General features: G+C 41.2%; 1 protein-coding gene across 12 annotated transcripts in view; it reads right to left on the bottom strand.

Moving 5' to 3' along the window:
- NFIA (nuclear factor I A) overlaps positions 1-15302 on the bottom strand; it is a 576588-nt gene that overhangs the window by 111356 nt on the left and 449930 nt on the right. The window lies entirely within an intron of this gene.

The raw sequence follows: 15302 nt of genomic DNA on the forward strand, positions 1-15302 counted from the left end.
AGTAAAAAGGACCTCAGAAAACATGATGTCTGGGAAAATGTTAAAAGGACAAGTAGGAATTGCCCAACTGAGAGGGATGGAGGCATGCTTGGTAGGGGGGACAGAATTTACAGAGGTGAGAGAATATAAAACGAATACTGGATTTTTGACAACTCTGTGTGATGAAGTATACATAGTACATGGGGAAATCAGGGGAGGGTTAAGGTCAGGTTACAAAAGGTCTTTAGGAACATGAATTTCTTTAAGGAACGTGACTTTGAGTCCAGAAAATTCCCAAGTTTGTAAGCTATTAAAGAGCTTATGACTCTGTACTCACTGGGGGCCACTGGGGTTATACTGCCAGCATCTACTATAATCTCTGACACCAAGAGGCAGTCAGTAAGCATTGGTCAAATGGGATTGATTGCTAGTCAAAGGAGAACCAGCAAAGCATAAGAATGTGTCACCAAACTTGCCTTTATAACCTAGAAACATCATCCTGTCATGAAGGTAGGCATGGGGGACAGAGGGTCGCAGTTGAAGAATATCATTAGTAAAACCACAGAGGCCAGTGGAGTCATTTAGAAAAAAGTAAGGTGGGGATGGGTCTAAACTCAAGGGATGAAGACAAGGAGCCTCATGTAAGTGATTTAGGAGATAGAATCAGGAAAATGTGCTGACTTGTTGAGTGCAGTGATAATGGAAAAGGAAGAGTATGGGATGATTTCCAGGATTATTGCTTGGGAAACTGGGTGAATTGTGGTACCATAATAAAAATCTGGAATCAAGGAAAGGTAGGAAGGGATAGAGTAATATCTAAGGATAAAACTTAGTTGTTTGATCACTAGCAATGGCTAAACCTTAATCGTAACTGTCATTATATAAAAACAGTCACTGCTGAGAAGTGGAAAGCTCTGAAATTCATATATACTTTCTGAAATTCAAACCAATCTTTTAATGACAAGCGTAATAGAGGAAGGGCCTTTGGTTCAAAAACAAATGATGGAGCTTGACGATACATATAAGTAGAGTTCCAATGAATGACTTTGTAGTCATTCCCTAATTTGCTTTTTATACTAAATTTATTTGCATAGTTTCCCCTTTATTTCATATTATTTTATGGATGAAATAGGCTAGGGGGATGGGGAGGATGTTATTTCAATACATCACCCCTCATCCCCTCTCAGCAGCCTAACATATAACAGGTACGTATTAATGTTTGTGCCTTCATGTAGCTTAAAGATTCACACCTCCCGTTAACTAAAGAAGAGGGATGAAGCTAATCCGTGTCAAGGCTCTGTATTTAGATTCTCTTTCTAAGTTCTGAGATGGGGTTCAGGCCTCAGCCCAGTAGCTGAGCACCGGCAAAAACACACGAGCCTCAGAGCTCCCACATCATTCCTCAGAAGGAAAGGTAAAGCCAGGTGTGAGTGAATGGCCTCGCTGGACTGAAAGAAGTTGGAGGCCCTCTGCCCAGCTGCGCTTATGTGTTACATTCTATTTACCATGTTGGACCATGGAAAAATGTCTTCTGCCTTGATTATCTTATTAAAATGTCAAAGAAGCCAGAATAGGTGAAGAAAGGAAAATACAGAGTAAATATAGTGTGCACACCTCTGAGAGAGATTAAAACAATAACCAACCCACAGAAATGTTCCTTCACTTGCCCATATATTTACTTCCTGTGAAGCACTCAGCACGGTGTGTTTGTAATCTAGCAAACGCTTATCAGCTGGACTGGCAGCGTTGTGATATTTTCTCAAAGTGCCTATTGGAGTTACAGTGCCTAACTTCAGGTCTTGACAAACTGCTTCTGTGTATCCTCAATTTTATAACATCATTAAATTTCTGAAATGAGAACAGGTTTCACAACCTGGGTTAAACAATCCTAATAAAGCCCTGATGCAAACTCCACATTCTTTGAAAAAGTCTTGTAAGGAAACATCCCTCAGTACTGTGTGTCTTTATGCATCATCTGAAGGTCAGTCGATGGTAATGGAATCTGAATCAGTGATACTATGACAGTTAAAGAGAAAGCCTCCTGCCTTTGGGGAGGGGGTCACTGACAAGGGTCCCTGCGATGAGTTGGGTACTCTTGGTGCCTCTATCTGGAGAACAGGAAGAGGCTTAGAGAGGTATCTAAGGAAGGTGGGCTATCTAAGGAAGCAGGCTCTCCTGAATACCTATGGAGCTTTTTATTTTTTTATACCTAACTTCATCCTCAAAACCACCTCTTTAGGAAAGTACCTCTTTGTGATGAGAAAAACTAAGAAGCCCCAAAATGAGGTTAACTGGCTTGCTGTGGACCACAGAAAGGCACAAAAGAGGGAGGGCCAGGATTAAAATTCAAAGGTGTCTCACCTCCAAACTTGTTGCTTTTCTGATCACAGTATCTTGTCTTTCATATCCAATATTTGCCTTAAACGTCAGATGATAAAAAGGTACACAGCATCTCTGTCTCACAAAGTTTACTAGAGTAGATAATACTTGAATATCTAATTCAATGCTGAATGTGTTAAGTCTCACGAGAGAAATACAAAGGATGTGTTAGGAAAGTTCAAAGGAACAAGAAATCATATTGGCTTGTGGGATCAGACAAACGTTTGATTCCAGGAAGAGTTGGGCACTTAAGCTAAGGTTTGAAGGATGGTAGGATTTAAAGAGGCAGCGACGAAGAAGGTTTCTAGGCATATGACAGTATGTGCATTAGTTTAGAGGCAGGAAGTATAGTTAGTGACCTGTGGGATCCATGATGGTTTCTGAGTAGGGAAGTGATCATTGTTGAATCTGAGAAACATTACTGTGACAACAGCATACAGAATGCATCAAAGGGGTTAAGGTGGGGAAACCAGTTGGTAGGTTGATGCACGGTCCTGGCAAGGGACCCCAGGACCGTGGGGTCCCTTCCCCAAGGGAAAGGACGCCTAAGGCATGCTGTCAGGAAATAAAACAGAATTTTCACCATTGGGTATCCGTCATCTTGGTAAACAGATACAAAAAGATCTGTGTCCAGTGGTGCACAATGAGAGGACATATACAAGCAAATGGGTCATACTATTCCACAGATATAAAATATTGATAAGATGTAAATAACACACGGTGCTTCTTAGCTAATAACGGTAATAAGTCCTTTTGGCAAATTAGGGAACTCAAAGTTGTCAAGGGTTAAGTGACTTGAACAAGGTCTGCCCAGGATGTCATGCTGGGTTTCTAAAGCCAAAGACTAACAGCTTACTGATGTGTTACAGAGATTATGTAGCCACTGCCAATCAAAGGCAGGGATGTTAAGGAAATATTGGACCAACCACAGCACTTCCTGTCTGTTCCATATATTGTGAAACCTGATTTTGTTCCCCCCCTTGTACTTGAGCCTAGGCTCTATCATCCTTAAATTATCTCCTATGTGACATTTTCTCCCCACACTAGATAGAGTGCGTTCTGAGGACTGTAAACATAGACATCCCAGGGCGTAGAAAAAGTGCTGGTGTGGGCCTGGGTGAGACTGTCTGGAGTTTCAGTCTTGCCAATAACCCTCTGTGTAGCTGAAGTAATTTTAAACTCTCTGGACCTCAAAATTCCCTAATAGTTATGACAGAAATGCAAACTCACCACCACAGCCAGGGCCATCACTACCAGCATCACAAGCACCAACTTTTATTAAGCATCATTTATGGGCCAGATGCTGGTCTGAGCCCTCTAAACACACCATCTCATTTAATCCCCATCACACTACCAGGGAAGAATGGAAGTACAAAGAGGTGAAGTCACATCCCTAGGTCACAAAGTCAGAGAGGGTCATTCCAGATGACCTTTAACCCTCCAGATCCGACAGACTTTTGTGTGTTCCTAAACAGCCCTGCAGAGTTTTATGTGATGATCAATCCAACACAACAGCTGATAATCAATAAATATGTTTGAATTAAGGAGTATCAGTAATCACCCTCTCCATTTGCTCTCCACCTCTCAACTTTATGCAGTGTGAAATGCAGCTCAGAAATCTATAAGTACATGAGCAGTGAGGACTGGTTCCTCAACTTTTTAAAGCAGTACTGCTGTGAGTCACACCTGAAGTTTTTGTGGATTGTGTTCCACGCGGTTGTTTTTCCCAAAAGATGAACTTTTGGGAATTGTCTCATTGGATGTTATTTCTAAGCCATTTGTCCCCCCACTTCCTTTTCTCCTGTCATGAGTAGAATGCAGTCTTTGTGTCACTTCTTAATAAATGGTTTGCTATTAAGGAATCATTATAGTAATGTGGGCTATTGGAAGAAAGGGGTTACTTTAGTAGCCAACCCTCTTAATGACCTGCTCTTCTGTACACATTAGTAGTTGGATAAGGTTGTGGTTTATTGAACTTCTGCCATCCACCAGAGACAATCTGCTCGGGTTTGTGCTGTTGGGAAGAGAGGGTGATGGAAAAAAAAATTCTGTCCAAAATTTCAAGCCTGGGAGATGACAGTGCCCTGAGTTTACAACTTGTTCAGCAGGAATCAACAGGGAGCATTAAGTGAATGCCTCGTGTGGCCAGCCTACTGCTAATGGCACATATTCTCTGAGAGGCTATAGCCAATGAAATTCAACATATATTCAGAGAGCACTTTCCTTGTGCCAGGTGCTGTTCCAGATGCTCAGGATCTATCAGTGGACAAGACATATAAGACCCCCTGTCCTCGTGGGGCTTCCATTGTAGAGATTAACAGTCATAGCTGTCCCTTCCTCAAATTTCCATGGCAACTAAGAATATGGCCATATGGCCAATAGGTAACCCTCAAAAAAGACTACTGGGCTTAGTGCTTCACTTTCAATTTATAAAATAACTATGAAAAAATAAGAGAGGTATATTTCTTTCCAGATTATGTAACGGAATGTACTCACTGAGACTTTGGGAAGTTGTACTTTAAGGCTTGTGGGGGGCGGGGGGGGGGGGGGGAAGATCCAACAACAAGCACACAGTTCTAGGGGCCCAGCACAATTTAGTGTTGTTTTGCATTCTGGTGGCAAAGATCTCATAAGAAAGTCCATGTCACTGGCACAAAAGGAGTGAACATGGGAAAATACTTGGTCTTCTTTCTCTCAAAGGCACAGTTGTAAAACGCACAATGCTATGAAAACTCAAGCAAATCTGGAATCATCGTTAAAGGGAATTAACTTGGAAGGTAATTTATGGCAAGAAAATTCAACTCCTTTGTTATCTTCCTTTTACCGTAATATGCTTCCTGAACACTGCCTATGAAAGAGGGCTTTTAGGAAGAAAAAAAAATAAGTATAGTAAAATTAACTCATTTTATCAATTTGTGCTGTTGGCCAGAGTTTCCTGACTGTGGCTATGAGGGGCTGTAAAACTGATGAATTTGCATGGAAAAAGAAACCAGTGTAAGTAATTTGTGTAAGAGGTAACATGGACATACACTGCTATAATTCAGACACCCTGCAGATAGCAGACTGCTGCAGTGTGAACGGTTATGAGTTAGAAAAATGACCACACTGCAAGTCAGTCTGACTTGAATGGAAATCAATCATAAAGGTACTTTCCCTGCAGCTTCTATGCCACAGTCTTCAGCAACTCCTTTGCTGAGCAGATTTCTGGTCTGCAAACCGCGTACTGCTCTCCTTTCTCTGCCCTTCCTTTCTAAAAAGTCTGCCCTAGTGCAGGCTAGGAGTATGGTTTTCCAAAATGGAACATAAAAGAAAGGCACTGGACCAAAACGAGGATTTCCCTCTATGTGGAAATGAACTTTCCTGCTATTATGAGATTTAAGCAATGCTTTTTATGAAATGGAGTATTAGGTGCCAAAAGCCAGCACGATGTTTTAACCCCATCAACGGCATCTGCTAATGCGGAGAGAGCACCGTTTTCACACATCCACATTTGTGGGCACGAGTTAAGAAATATGTGGGTTTGTGGTGCTAGAACGGGTAGGAGGAGGTGGATAGCGAAATTTTTATTTCTGAAAAAATGTTTTCTTTTTATTAAGATAAGAACAGTTCACTGATACCCTCTTTCCTCCCCACTCTGAATCGTGAAGACAATTTACCTTTGATAATCATTGTGAATTCGTTTCGTGAAGTAAGCATATTTGGGCATTTTATTACAAGAGAGCTCAGTCTTGGATCTCAAGAAACTTAAATATGTACTCTATAAAGGAAGGAACCATTTCTACTTATCTCTGTATTCTCAGCACACAGAGTGAAATGCTTCATATATTACACATGCAACAAATGTTTACTAAAATCGAACTAAGATTATATGAGCCTGTTAATGAAAAACAGCTAAGAACTAATACTTATTTATTATGTATTATGTGTCAGGCTGGCATGCTATGTGTTTTGCCTGAATTACCTCATTTCATTCTTGCAATATCCCTATAGAACATGTATTTGTTTATTCTCATTTACAAATGGGAAAATCAGTTATAAGGTTAAGTAACATGCTCAAGATCACACAGGTAAGTGACAGAGCGATGATTTGAACCCGAGTATCTCTAGATACCAGCCCAGAGGTGAAACTCACATTTCCAGTCTCCCTGTCTTTCCTTTATCATCAATTACTACAGAGACAGATGCACTAAGATTTATAGAGAAAAATAATTATCATCTATCCATAAAGTGGGAAAACTTGTATTTATCATCTTCTTCTCCCTTCTTTGTGTTTACAGGTCTTTAGAGCTGCAAGAGTCAGTCAGTGCTTCACTGGATAGAGGGCCTGACACTTGGTCGAGCAGAGCCATCCATGGCGCGGTGGGCAATGCTGACCGATCTCTTGCATTAGTGGCTTCTGCCTTGGGGACTGAAATTGATTTTCTGCATTTTAGAGTATCATCTCATCTTAGCTTTTGGTTGAGGTCAAATGTGGTACCCGTTTAGTACCTGATACAGCCTCAGCCATGGGATTAAGTCTTCCCTGACAGGGGATGGATTTGATGGCCTGAGACATCTTTTTACCACAATGATCTATAAACTAGGGAAGGGCTTCTAAATATAAGCCCCTTCACCAAGAGCACGCTGGGACTATCTGATCATTAGCTGTTAGGAGACCAAACTACATCAGCAGAGTCTCATCTCAACAACTTACAAACCCAGCTGGCTATACTAATAAGTCTCAGTATTTTCACTAAGAACTGTTTTTTTTTTTTCCTTCTCCATACACTGAAAGATCCTGGGTATTAACATGTACTCATATCAATCACATATTGCATTAACTCAGTTCTTGCATTGGGTTTAATGTGTGGCTTTGCTGAGCCTGGACTGTACTGATCTCATCCTGGACATGTCTACTGTGTCACCAACAACAGTCTTTCTAATTAGCAAGAGTTAGCTAGGTCAATATATTCCAGCCAAAATCTCAATAATATTTGTGGTCTTTTTTTTTAAACATTTGTGGTCTTATTGTGGGAGTAATATTGAATTTCTGTCAGTCTTCTGGAAATCCCAAAAATACCTTTAAGTTTTCTAATGTTACCCATTGGATAGGAATATCTGTTCTTAAAAAAATGAGGCTTATAAGTACATAAGTGAAAGTTTACTAAAAACCACATTGCTGGTAAACCTCCAGCATGTCCCTACTACTCACAGGGAATTTTTATGTCCATAATATAAAAGAAAGCAAGAATTCAAATACTACAGAACTAAGTACTACTTTAAAGAACTCTGATGAAAATAAAGGTGCGGCTAGCCACTTAAAAAGTTGTTAATGTGTCAGTGTTAGATTTAGAATTTTTAAAACATCTTGTTATCTATTAGATACCCTGGAAGATAAATCTCCAGAATAACACAGATGTAGAAGCTTTGACTGAGAGGTTAAGGAGTAAGAACTTTCTGGTTTCCTAAAGCAGATGAATTAGGCCTAGTATTGGCAAGCTCTTATTCCATCAGAATTATTAACTTTGAAGGGGTCATGAGAATGGTCCTTCTAATAAACTGACTTTTAAAACTTGAATCTAAAATCAGTCCTTCTTAATTTACACATGTACACAGAGCACATACAGACATACACAGAGATTCTTAATAAATATGCTGATAGTGTGGCTACCTCAAGGATGAACTCTGAACACACAGTGAAAGACCAGGGACAAAGGCTCTGTTCAATAATAAGCATGGTGGTTACCACTGTTCAGCATCTACTATATGCTAGATACTTGCCATTTTCTCACTTAATCCTCAAATCACTCCTAAGAGGTGTTTCCAGCATTCTGATGCAGGCCCAGCACACAGCTGGTATTTAATACTTGTTTGCTGACTGAACAAGTGATTGCTACCTCCTACAAGAACATAGCTGGGAGGCATTCAGTATTGCCCAAAGTCATAGAGTCAGTAAGTGGCAGAGCCAGATCCCCAGTTCTATATCCTGGACTATGATACCATGCTGCCATCTTAAACATGGATTTCATAGAATGTATTATACTTAGGAAGCAAAACCCATGAATTAGCTAGAAAAGATTAGAAATAGATGAATATACAAATAGAGATCATAATAACAAATTAGTATGGACATCAAGGTATTACTTGTATGGACATCATGGTATGTCCATGGTATGGACATCATGTTTTACTTCTCTCTGAAGTAAATAAGAATGCTTGTGGTCTGGTCAATTTAGCAAGACTTCAGCTAGGAAAACACGGAACAAGAGCCACCCCCGCCCCCTGCCCCAAAGCTGCCATGAAAACTCTCACTACCAGCTCTAACCAGGAAGGCTGTAAGAAGATGAGTGCAACAGAAAGAAATGGACTTTCAAGCATCAAGCTGACCAGTGGATATGCTGATGTCATAAGCTCCTGTCACCATAGTTTTAATTTCAGTCGGCAAGGTGGTCATAATGTCACTGTCAGGGTCCATGTCAAACACAAGGCACATTATATATTTTGATCTATAGGTAAGAATGGGGACACCTCTCACTTTATGTGGCTCCTTCTCTATTGGGTGAGGAGAGGAGAATGGGAAAAATCATGTGTGGCTGCCCATACCGTGAGCTGGGATTTGGAAGAAAGAGCAATTTGACAAAAATTTTATTACTGCCAGTCCGTTCCATTTGCCGCCGGCTTTACTGTCCAAATATTCAACCCAAATATGGCAAGAAAATTAAAAGAAAAAAAGCTATACAACAAAACATGCTTCTGAACTAATTCAATTTCAGTATTTATTTTGAAAATTTATTGAATTATAGTAGAGGAAACCCACTAAATTAAGCCAGCCAGACTGATATTTTTCTTCCAGAGAGTATGGCAATATTTATTATTTTATCTCCCTATGAGAGGCTGATTAAAACTAGGAAACATTTGCGATGTCATAATACATTCAGAATAAGGTGGCTTAGGCAGGCAAAAATGAAAAAAATTATAGGGCCAATCAGTATTTTTGAGTCTGTAACTTAACAGATTTTCTTTAAAACCTGCATTTTCAAGATAGGCATTATGATTTTTTAAAGGATCTCCCACTCTTTTGTCTGCGGCACACGATACCCTCAATCTGGAAAAGGTGCCATTGACTTCTACAGACAGAAAATGTGTGATGTTCATTTTAAAATTACTAGTAGAGCCTGCTATTGACCATCTAATTATGCCGAGTTCCATTTATAAACATAGCTAACCACTAAGTTTATGGAGACTTTTTGTGCTGCTTTAATAGGATATTGATCGAGAGCATAGTTTGAGTGGACTGCCATTGAATTGTGTAATGGCAAACAAAAGGCAAGGTCACAGCCACTGTTCATGCTAGGGCTGCAGTCTATTTTTTATTATAATCTTTTTGTTTCTTCCTTTAATGCTCAAGCCCAAATGGTTTCTTTCGAAAGAAGAGCTTGCTAAAGAATATTAATTTTAAAATTAATTTCCATGCAATGATCACAGCTATCAGGTTACTTAACAGAGGAGAACCAACAGGCCACTTGTTCAGAAAAGAAAGTTTTAGATCTCTTTTAACAAAGACCTAAAATCCTGCAACTGTTTCAAATGGCACCTCAAAGGGCTGGACATCAGGAATCCCTCCTCCTATACCAATTTCCTCATGAGTCCGTCTTTGCAAGAATAGTTTGTAATTTCCAAGTCTGGGCTTGTTCATATGAAGAGCTTCGTTTTCTTATTGTACATTGGAGCCGAGTTAATTCTGTTGCACTCGCCTCATCATGTCAGGTTAGAACACTGCCAGTTGTTCTTACTGTAACGCTGGCCAGAAAATCCTAGTGCGTGGATATGGGTACTCAAAGTCACAAAAAGGACTTAGAGACTTAAAAACGAAGTTGAAAAATGAACTGCAATTTGGATCCTAATGATGATTCCTGTGTGAAAATAGAGAAAGAGTGCATATGTCGAAGGCAGAAAACAGCCACTAGGGTGCCACCTCATGCCAGGCTGAGGCATCCAGCGGGCTCCGTTCACTCCCCCTTCCCATTGACAAACAACTCGGGAATCCTGCAGCCACCCCGCAGCCCAGCTTTGTGGCAGAGCCAGGACAATTCAGCTGCTGGATTTAATAGATTCTGTAGCAGTGCAAGAGGAACCAAAAATTCAGTCTGGGTAACTGAGAGTGGTTTTTACACCCAAAGACGCTAAGGCTGGCCACAGTGTACTGGGAACCCTGGCTTTTCAAAATTCCAGGGCCATGAAGTCATCCCTAGCCACGAAGTTTACTTAACCCTTGCAGCCCGCTCGGGTGTACAAACCACTGCTAGCAAACTGGAACCCGCCAGGCCAGAGTCACAATGGCCTATGTGTATTTGCGGTTTTCCTCTTTCCCAGTGAAGTATTTAAGGTTTCGTAGTCACCCCACCAGCTTCAAGTAAAACAGTCAGCACTTTAGAAGGAAATGGGCAGAAGTAGTGGATTCTTCGGGAGGATTTTCTGGGTTCGTCCCAGGAAGGGAATTTAACAGCCTCAGAGCCCACACTCTGAGGAAAACACCGTGCAAAATCAACCGGTGTGGGCCCTGCCAGAGGCGGCGGCGGTCGAGGTGGGTCAGTCAGTCAGTCAGCAGCCAGGGGAGCTGGCTCTCTCTTGGTGGTGGCTTCATAGGAAAGAGACCCATCTGAAAATGCTTCTTGCAGGCTTTGTTTGAAAATGCAGCATCATGTAAGAACCATTTCAGCAGATGGTTCCTGTCTCTTTCCTCATGGTATTATGCTAAAACAACTTTGGTGATTCTGAACCGCGTTGTTAGCACTTGGAAACCCCCTCCCCCACAGCAGGGAAGACCTCGCTCTCTCTCTCTGGCACAGTGTCTAGTGGTCTGTGTTCCCCCTTCCCGACCCTCTCCTGGAACAAAGTCATAAATAACTAGAACGACTTTCAGATGGCCCCATCACATGGGGGAAAGGTAGGAGGAGCGCAGATATACATCTAACTCTTAGGCTATAGCACTTTCTTCATGGTGAAGGGAAACAGACCTCCCCTTTCTTGCCCCCCATGGGTTCTACATAATGCAAAAAATTAAAAGGTAGGTAGGGAGGTAAGTAGGCAGGAGGCAGGGGTGACCAGGGGAACTGGTGAGAGACTGCAGCATGAGCCCCATACATCTGATCAGTGTAATTTAATGTCAAGCCACCTTGCTGCCTGACCCTCACCTCCAAATGTGTGAAGCTAAGCCAGCAGCTCTCTCTTGAGTTTCTCTGCCACTGCCACCCTGTAGTAACACGATTATAAACAACAAACTTAGCACATAGTTATTTCAGTGAATCCTCAGGAGGAAATGCTGAAATCGCACCTCCCTCCTCCATTAAATTTAAAAGGAGGAAAACGAAAAACAGACACGAACTGGAAACCTAGGTAAAGTAAATATTTATATTAGCAAATGTTAAAATTGCATACTAAAGATTCAGGAAGAGGGAAAAATTTTCAACCTAGGGCAACCATTAGTTTGACATTTCCAGGCCATACATGTGGTCATAAGTGTGACTGGGGGAACTGGGTGGGGCTGAGATAAATATGAGGGGGTTGAGAAGAAATGTGCAACAGAGTGGAAGAAATTCTAAGACACCGAGGCCATTAAATACATCCAGGGAAAGGCTGAACTATCCGGAGAATGAGTATAATTGTGGCGGGGGACAGGAGGGCAGAAGATTGGCTGCAGCACAGGTGATTTTTTTAGGAAGTGAGACTCCTCCATAGGGCACTGCAAGAATGATACATTTGTCAACACACAATCTCCAACACAAAGAATGAACCCTAACATAAACTATGGGCTTTGGTTAACAATAGCATGTCAATATGGGTTCCTTCCTTGTAACAAATGTACCACATTCACAAAAGATGTTAATAAATAGAGGAAACTGTATGGGGGAGTAATATTAAAATTCTGTACTTTTTGTCAACCTAAAACTGAGAACCTAGAATTGCTCTAAAAAAATAAAGCCTAGACACACACACACACAACACACACACACACACACACACACACACACACACATAACTGAATACAAATCCAGGGGAAAAGAAAATTTAAGTATTTTAGTTGTGTTGGTTCATATGAAAATCGCTTTAACCTTTTTTTGATGCACAGATTAATAATCTAAAAGTTTATCAACTCTAACAAGAAATGGTTTTTAATCAAAGCACAGAATCTGTGGATTCTGTTTAGTTCTGTAATGCAGTTATAGGAGAGGTCATGATGAAAATGTCTGCAGTCAGCTAGCAAAGTAAAAAGAGCAAGTTTCTTAACCTCTTTGAACATCACGGTCTCCTTCATCTATAAAAAGGGTCAGTAACAGCAACCACAGGAGGACTGACTGAGATTATGTTTAAGACAGTGCCTAGCACAGTGCCTGATACATAGTGTATGCTTAATAAATGCTAGCTACGGTAATTTTTCATATTAGTATTGTGCTCCTAACAGGGCTAACATTCTGCATTTAATCAGCTTATGAGCCAGTTAGCTTATTTCTATTTCAAGGTTGCAGAACCCACATCCCAAGCCCCACTCACTTGTACAAAGTGCCCACTGTACCTCTAATATGGACACTTAGCTCTTCCAACTTAGGGAAGTGGGCAGGGCTATAAGAAATGGTTAAGGATTTTGACTCATCCTGTGGCTTGAGCGTGAAGTCTTTCAGAAAGGTGTGTGGGTGAGGAGACCTGAGCTGGGGGGATGGATCCTTACCCCAGCAGCCAACATGGTCCTGTGACATGTACCCTGACAAACCTGGAGTAAAGATCTGCAGGAGAGAAGGGGCTCTGGACAGCAGTTTGGCTTGAAGCCATGATTTAGCTGACACAGCCCAGTCCCACTCCTGCCAAACGGTTTTAGTCAGCACGAGGCCATGTGTGAGTGAGTCCTACAGCGATTACACAGCAGTGTGCAGAATCGAAAAGCATTCAAGAGCCGAAGGATGCTCATGACGCCAGGCATCAGCAACATAACCCCCTAAACGGGGACAGGAAACAAAACCAGGTCCCTCTGCAAATTCAATCTGTGGTCGGCCCACACCCTCTGGCAGTCTTGAATGCAGGTTTAGAATTCACTTGGCAACCACGCTTGGTAGACTGAATGGAGGTCTAATCTAGCTTGGAGCTGATAGGCCTTGGGGTATAAGACTTTACAGGGACTTATGGAAAGTGGAAGAGGGACAAGATTCTGGGGATGGTCCTGAGCAGCGTGGGCCTTCTCTACACCACCCAGGCCTTGGGACCCTGATGGTAATGAAGACAAAATGTGAGCATTACAGCAGCCAGAGTAGAATGCAAAGGTCTGGTGCTCCAATGTAAGAGCTAGCAGGATTTTCTTTTCACTCTTTAGGGCTATGTTTAGGAAGGGCTCAAGGAATGCATTTCCCTGTAATGCCATTATGACAGTTATATATATCTGTATCCTATTACTATTATTAAAATCACCAGAAGAATGTGGCCTAGTGATCCTTTTTAAAAGTCTCACAAAGTGAAAAAAAAAAAACACTTAAAAAAAAATCTCTACATGCATTCTTTGCCCATGGCGAATGACTGGCTAGTCAGCTGTGTGAGAGCAGCATCTATCCTCCAGTGAACAAGGCCATCTCGTCTGTTCTTCATCGGTTGGTACCTCAAGCACACTTGATAACATGGCAGCAACCTCTCCATTCCAACTCACACCCTCCTGCTCCTAATGCCTCATCCCTTATGGTTCCACTCCCTTAACACTGGAAAGCCCCAGGATCAACCAAGTGTCCTGACTCCCAGAATTCCCACACTCAGAGTTACTTCCTTCTCATCTCCCTGTCTTGTCTCACATTGCACATTTCTTCAAGTCCCCTTGGGCCTCTGTTAGGAGTATACACATTCTAGCATTACACAGACCTAACTTTAACTATTTACCCACTGTTTGATTTTGGGTAAATGGCTTAAATAGACCCACAGTTCAACTCCTTTGTAACAATGAGAGTAATTATTTACCTGACAAGTTTATTGCAAAGATTAATTTATGCAACATACATGAAAACACAGCATAGCATCTGGCAGATAGTGAATGCTCAACAGTCATTAGATTTTTTTGCCTATCCCTCAGACTCCAGCCTCTATGTTCCCATCTTATATCCCATTTTCTGGATTCTTAACTATCTTCCAGCTTTAAGAAATAACAGACCGAATCTGAGCCTGTGAGATTGGGATGGCTTGACTTGCTTGACCTGACATCTTGTCAGAGACTGACTGGTATACTCAGTCAATCTTGCAAGACTGTAATGCAGGGGATGGGGGTATGAACTTGAAATGAAAATATTAGTTTTTACTCTACCTCCATCCGCAAAGGATTTGATGCAGCTTAGAGCCAATGTTAACAATGTAAAGTTTATCTAAAAGTATTTTGAAGTAGGAGGAGAATAAAGAAGCAACATTTTGATATCTGCTATTTATATTTTCCTCTTGTTATTGGCACCTGCAACATGGTAGTCATTGTAGGTATGCATTTAAATAAAAATAAAGAGATGTTTTTGAGGGAAGGCAAGAAAGACTGTGTGAGAGAGAGAAAAAGAGAGACAGAGACTGAGGGAGAGAGAAGGGGAGAATCCTATACCTTCTCCTTGGACTGTCTGGATTATGTCATAGCAAAAATACAATCAATGACCAACCCCTTTGATCAATGGAACAGGGTGGTGACAGGTACTCTTAATTCATTGTTGTTGGTGATTATTGACAAGCTGGTAATGATCATGCTGTACTGTGTCACTCATGCTGAGGGCATTAGCATTCTTTAAAGGTCAAAACCAAATTCTTTTAAAATGCAGAATTTCTTAGAAACAGGGAAGCCTCAGAAATTTTTTTTAACCAGGTTCACACTATAAAGTAGGGAATATGTGAGACAGTCAGGATTTCAGTTCTTTCCCTAAGTCTCACATTAAAATGATATTTAATTTTTCCTGATTTAAATT

The sequence above is a fragment of the Vulpes vulpes genome, chromosome 12 (genome assembly GCF_048418805.1).
Source record: "Vulpes vulpes isolate BD-2025 chromosome 12, VulVul3, whole genome shotgun sequence".
In the NCBI taxonomy this organism is placed as follows: Eukaryota; Metazoa; Chordata; class Mammalia; order Carnivora; family Canidae; genus Vulpes; species Vulpes vulpes.